Source organism: Opisthorchis viverrini, assembly GCF_000715545.1.
Source record: "Opisthorchis viverrini unplaced genomic scaffold opera_v5_66, whole genome shotgun sequence".
Taxonomy (NCBI): domain Eukaryota; kingdom Metazoa; phylum Platyhelminthes; class Trematoda; order Opisthorchiida; family Opisthorchiidae; genus Opisthorchis; species Opisthorchis viverrini.
In genome coordinates, this window is record NW_008751723.1 from 278,769 (window position 1) to 285,691 (window position 6,923).

Here is a 6,923-nt window from a genome sequence, read left to right on the forward strand (position 1 = left end):
CAAGCAATTACAAAGCAAGTTTTCGGTTGGGCAACGGGAACTTTCAGCACCACAAGCTGCGTTGGTTGGGCCATGTATGGTGTATGCCGAACCATCGTCTGCCGAAGAGTGTTATTTTATGTATCCAGAAACAGAGAGGTGATCGACCCTTGAGCTGTGAATCTGGGGAGCATTGTACAGCTGATTCATTTCACTCGTTTTATAAGTTATAAACCATATACTGAGAGTACACTCAGCCAATCAATGAATTCAACCAGTTGATCAGCCACAGACCGTGTACCATAGGCACATTAGTTCCGGCTGTTACAGTTTCTATCACTGGAACGTGAAAGAGTGCAGGAAATAAGGCCACGCCTTGGGAGGCAATTGCATCTTTAGTTAATAAGGGAACTGAGTAGCCATGCACCGAAGGCGATGGCTTTGATGCACGAGCACTGCTGACTGCGCGATAGGGTCATTACTGCTCGTGTCATTAGCGACTGGTAAGTTAAGCCCCGGGGTCCCCATCCAGGGAGGCGTTAGTTGTCAACTGGTTAGTGTTTTCGTGCTTCTTTGGCAAGTCGTACACTGCCCACCTATCGGTCGCCTCCACTCAGCACAGGGATGGGCAAAAAGGGGTGTGTGAAGCAAACGGTCTTCTGGTTTGCGGAACACGTGTTCTAATAAGCGTAACCAAGGAAGCGTAAGTAATATATCTATCGCGGGAGAGCTGATTCTTCCTAGGACCATCTGGCGTACCGGAGAAGTACTAATCCGACGTTCTCACCAGAACCGACCAGCATAATCATCATCATGGACAGCACGACATCAGTGATCAACACTGATGCTTCGATGCCGTACAGCCATGATTCACTTGGAAGCCTTATTATGAAGAAAAGAATAAAGGCGGACAGTGAAGTGGCTTAGAGCTAGCTTACTACAATCATCCCGTGCCTACACTTCCTCAAGCATTCAGGCTAGAAATTGACAACAAGAACGCCATTGACATCGATCAGGAGTTATATCTCTAACCAGACGCACTGGTGAACACGCCGTCTCCATCCTGGAGGGCAATTAGCACCGAAAGCACCCGAAAGTTTCGTAATCTATTTCATACCCTTTTGCCAATTCAATGGTTGACCACCTCTCTGCTTCCGCCACTCTGATTTGGATACAGAAAACGACACTCTTTGGCAAGCCATGGTTTGGCATACGCAATGTGTGGCCTAACCAACGCAGCTACTGGTGCTAGACACTCTTCAATGTAATTTCCCGTTGCACAGCCGAGAACTCGCTTTCAAATTGCATCTCACGCACTCTCCAACACCAACCCACACGAGAGATACGCTTGTCGAACACCTGAGGATATCTGAATTCCACTGATCGAACAGACGCACAACAAAACAGCCCGAACTATAGACTTCTACAAGAGTCCTTTGAGTTTCGGAGATATACACCTTTGATGCCATAGTTGTGTCAAATTAGCAAACGTGACCAGATCATTGACCTCATATGTCAGACTACAACCAGAAATAATAGAATTTCCAAGGTAATTAAAACGCCCCACAACTTCCAGTGCCCCTCCCTGGATTGCAGGTGGTGTGTTTGGTGACTGCAAGTCAATTAGCATGACCATACAGTTTGTGGGTGCAAAGTGCGTTCAAAAACACCTGCTCCTTCTCCCCTTAGAAGACGAAAATCAGTTCTCCATATTCCAGATCGACAAGGTTTTCGTCACAGGCTATTTGGACACCGGGTTTTTAAGATCTTCCAGCGTTCGCCTCATTATTTATCGATGAAGAAGTTAAATAAGAATGGAGAGAGTGGGCACCTCTAACGGACGCTGCTTTACGTACAGAAGCTTAGCTCTCCATATACTCTCACATGTCTAGAAGTCTGAGAATACAAGGAAATTATTATGTTATGATCACAAACTTCCAGGGCATCCCTCGATGGGCAGTCGCGACAAGGGGAACAGACCGGTCAATCAAATGGAATGCGCCTTGGAAATCTAAGAGTACTAAATTTGTGGGTCGTTTGTACAAATGGCGTTTTTCTGGCACCTGACGAAATGTGAAGATTTGGTCAACGCAACCCCTACCAGGCCGGAACCCCGCTCGCTGCTCTCGAGTCAGTGTTTCACGAGCCACAATGAGGCGACAAAGCATAAGTAACGCTAGTAGTCTCGTTACAACCGGGGTTAAGCGGATACCCCTGTCGTTGCCACACTCAGTACTGATCCCTGACAATTTCGTTGACGGCAGATTTTCGAGGTCCGGTCGCGCAGATCAACTGAAATAATCTTCAGACTTTACGGGCTTTCTGGGCCTCTTCCATTTCCTTAGCTTTTCGTGTCCATCAGACTTCACGGTCGGCCCGCACGCTCACTTTCACTTGACATCTGATGACTCGTCGGGTCAAGTTGTGTTCGTAACAAGCTGGTCTATTTCTCCGAAGTGTGTGTTCCGAAACGAACCGCAGTGGGCTATTGATTCGTGCCACCGATAACTGATGGCAATAAGATCTATTTAAGTTCGTGGCCGGCAAGCCGTTGGAGGACATCATGTGGCCAGAAGACTTCGACTACTTCGGTAGTACTGCATGAAAGCAACCTTCGGTCAGTGCGCAGCTGAAGAAATCATTCACCACTGTCTGTACGTACCGATGCAGTTCGTACCGTCTCAGCTGCTCTAAGTCTACCCGCTTGCGCATTCCTATCTCAGGAGACCACAACGATATCTGAGCTTCTAGCTCGTCGCAACAGGGAATCCAGGGCGTCATCGAAACAGCTGGAGCGCAAGCAGACACGACAAACAGATAGCAATCAAATTGTCCTTGAGATTACTTCAGAAATCGCAAGACGAACCGCGCAGAGGCGACTATCAACGGGTATGCATTCAAGCAAAGATCCTTCCGCCCGGTGACTTGGTGCGATACCTGCATGTCGTGCCACAGCAGCCTCTGGATCGCCAGAGGCGTGCAGCCGGGAACCAGTGGAGAGTGATGTGGCGGTTAACTTAAATCCTGGATTCTTGTCTAGGATACATAGCACATGCCAGGCGAATCCCAAGTTTCAGAGGAAGCCAGAAAAGTTTCATGCGCGACATCAATAGAAAAGTAAAGAGGAATGGTGACAGAGGGTGCTGTATATTATTTCTTTTTCTCACCGCTACACCGATTCTCGCTTTAGTTCGGAGTGCCGAAGTTTTGGATGAATAAAGCCAGAACAAGAGGGCGATTAGGGTCCTCAACCACATTCCTTGGCTCACAAGCTTGACCGCAAGGCAGAGGTGCAAATGCATTGTCACCTTCATAGGATAAGTCGCCACACATGTCCCAACTCCGAAGACTGTGTTATCCAAACCTCTAACCATTGATCAACCCTGAATGAGACACTGCGAGTGTTACACGGACACCCCTGAGTGTTGGTCAATGAATGACGGAAGTACACAAGCTGTCGCACCGCAATAAAGTCATCATCATCATCATCATCATCATCATCATCAAAGACAGCAACATTAGTATTGGCACTGATGCTTCACTGCCGTATGGCAAAGTCGTCTTATCGTGACAGATACCAAAGTACGTACGGTGCTCCGCAAACTCCAATGCCACCACTGGGATTCAGAGGCCCGTCCAAGGGCTGCACGTCCAGCAGCATGACTTTGCACTTTGTCGGCGCGAGGCACATTCCGAAAACGGGATGATCTCGGTCAACTTCTCCAACAATGCATGTGCTTCACGCTCTTTTGGAAACAAGGGAACAATATCGAATGTGTAATGAAGACCCACAAGGTTATCGGTCGGGGGTACCTAAACAACGAGTCTTTATAGACCTTCCAGTATTCTCATTTTCTCACTAAGAACGCTTTTGGACAGCTCCCCATGCACTCATAGCCCCCCTCGCATAATATTCACAAACGTCTGGAGCGTAATCTGTTGCTCAACCGTATTGAAAAGAGGTGGTCGGCAGAATCAAACGCACTCTTGACGTCGAGGAACACCAAGATTGTAGGGCGCCTATACGCATGTATCCAGAAACAGAGAGGTGATCGACCCTTGAGCTGTGAATCTGGGGAGCATTGTACAGCTGATTCATTTCACTCGTTTTATAAGTTATAAACCATATACTGAGAGTACACTCAGCCAATCAATGAATTCAACCAGTTGATCAGCCACAGACCGTGTACCATAGGCACATTAGTTCCGGCTGTTACAGTTTCTATCACTGGAACGTGAAAGAGTGCAGGAAATAAGGCCACGCCTTGGGAGGCAATTGCATCTTTAGTTAATAAGGGAACTGAGTAGCCATGCACCGAAGGCGATGGCTTTGATGCACGAGCACTGCTGACTGCGCGATAGGGTCATTACTGCTCGTGTCATTAGCGACTGGTAAGTTAAGCCCCGGGGTCCCCATCCAGGGAGGCGTTAGTTGTCAACTGGTTAGTGTTTTCGTGCTTCTTTGGCAAGTCGTACACTGCCCACCTCTCGGTCGCCTCCACTCAGCACAGGGATGGGCAAAAAGGGGTGTGTGAAGCAAACGGTCTTCTGGTTTGCGGAACACGTGTTCTAATAAGCGTAACCAAGGAAGCGTAAGTAATATATCTATCGCGGGAGAGCTGATTCTTCCTAGGACCATCTGGCGTACCGGAGAAGTACTAATCCGACGTTCTCACCAGAACCGACCAGCATAATCATCATCATGGACAGCACGACATCAGTGATCAACACTGATGCTTCGATGCCGTACAGCCATGATTCACTTGGAAGCCTTATTATGAAGAAAAGAATAAAGGCGGACAGTGAAGTGGCTTAGAGCTAGCTTACTACAATCATCCCGTGCCTACACTTCCTCAAGCATTCAGGCTAGAAATTGACAACAAGAACGCCATTGACATCGATCAGGAGTTATATCTCTAACCAGACGCACTGGTGAACACGCCGTCTCCATCCTGGAGGGCAATTAGCACCGAAAGCACCCGAAAGTTTCGTAATCTATTTCATACCCTTTTGCCAATTCAATGGTTGACCACCTCTCTGCTTCCGCCACTCTGATTTGGATACAGAAAACGACACTCTTTGGCAAGCCATGGTTTGGCATACGCAATGTGTGGCCTAACCAACGCAGCTACTGGTGCTAGACACTCTTCAATGTAATTTCCCGTTGCACAGCCGAGAACTCGCTTTCAAATTGCATCTCACGCACTCTCCAACACCAACCCACACGAGAGATACGCTTGTCGAACACCTGAGGATATCTGAATTCCACTGATCGAACAGACGCACAACAAAACAGCCCGAACTATAGACTTCTACAAGAGTCCTTTGAGTTTCGGAGATATACACCTTTGATGCCATAGTTGTGTCAAATTAGCAAACGTGACCAGATCATTGACCTCATATGTCAGACTACAACCAGAAATAATAGAATTTCCAAGGTAATTAAAACGCCCCACAACTTCCAGTGCCCCTCCCTGGATTGCAGGTGGTGTGTTTGGTGACTGCAAGTCAATTAGCATGACCATACAGTTTGTGGGTGCAAAGTGCGTTCAAAAACACCTGCTCCTTCTCCCCTTAGAAGACGAAAATCAGTTCTCCATATTCCAGATCGACAAGGTTTTCGTCACAGGCTATTTGGACACCGGGTTTTTAAGATCTTCCAGCGTTCGCCTCATTATTTATCGATGAAGAAGTTAAATAAGAATGGAGAGAGTGGGCACCTCTAACGGACGCTGCTTTACGTACAGAAGCTTAGCTCTCCATATACTCTCACATGTCTAGAAGTCTGAGAATACAAGGAAATTATTATGTTATGATCACAAACTTCCAGGGCATCCCTCGATGGGCAGTCGCGACAAGGGGAACAGACCGGTCAATCAAATGGAATGCGCCTTGGAAATCTAAGAGTACTAAATTTGTGGGTCGTTTGTACAAATGGCGTTTTTCTGGCACCTGACGAAATGTGAAGATTTGGTCAACGCAACCCCTACCAGGCCGGAACCCCGCTCGCTGCTCTCGAGTCAGTGTTTCACGAGCCACAATGAGGCGACAAAGCATAAGTAACGCTAGTAGTCTCGTTACAACCGGGGTTAAGCGGATACCCCTGTCGTTGCCACACTCAGTACTGATCCCTGACAATTTCGTTGACGGCAGATTTTCGAGGTCCGGTCGCGCAGATCAACTGAAATAATCTTCAGACTTTACGGGCTTTCTGGGCCTCTTCCATTTCCTTAGCTTTTCGTGTCCATCAGACTTCACGGTCGGCCCGCACGCTCACTTTCACTTGACATCTGATGACTCGTCGGGTCAAGTTGTGTTCGTAACAAGCTGGTCTATTTCTCCGAAGTGTGTGTTCCGAAACGAACCGCAGTGGGCTATTGATTCGTGCCACCGATAACTGATGGCAATAAGATCTATTTAAGTTCGTGGCCGGCAAGCCGTTGGAGGACATCATGTGGCCAGAAGACTTCGACTACTTCGGTAGTACTGCATGAAAGCAACCTTCGGTCAGTGCGCAGCTGAAGACATCATTCACCACTGTCTGTACGTACCGATGCAGTTCGTACCGTCTCAGCTGCTCTAAGTCTACCCGCTTGCGCATTCCTATCTCAGGAGACCACAACGATATCTGAGCTTCTAGCTCGTCGCAACAGGGAATCCAGGGCGTCATCGAAACAGCTGGAGCGCAAGCAGACACGACAAACAGATAGCAATCAAATTGTCCTTGAGATTACTTCAGAAATCGCAAGACGAACCGCGCAGAGGCGACTATCAACGGGTATGCATTCAAGCAAAGATCCTTCCGCCCGGTGACTTGGTGCGATACCTGCATGTCGTGCCACAGCAGCCTCTGGATCGCCAGAGGCGTGCAGCCGGGAACCAGTGGAGAGTGATGTGGCGGTTAACTTAAATCCTGGATTCTTGTCTAGGATACATAGCACATG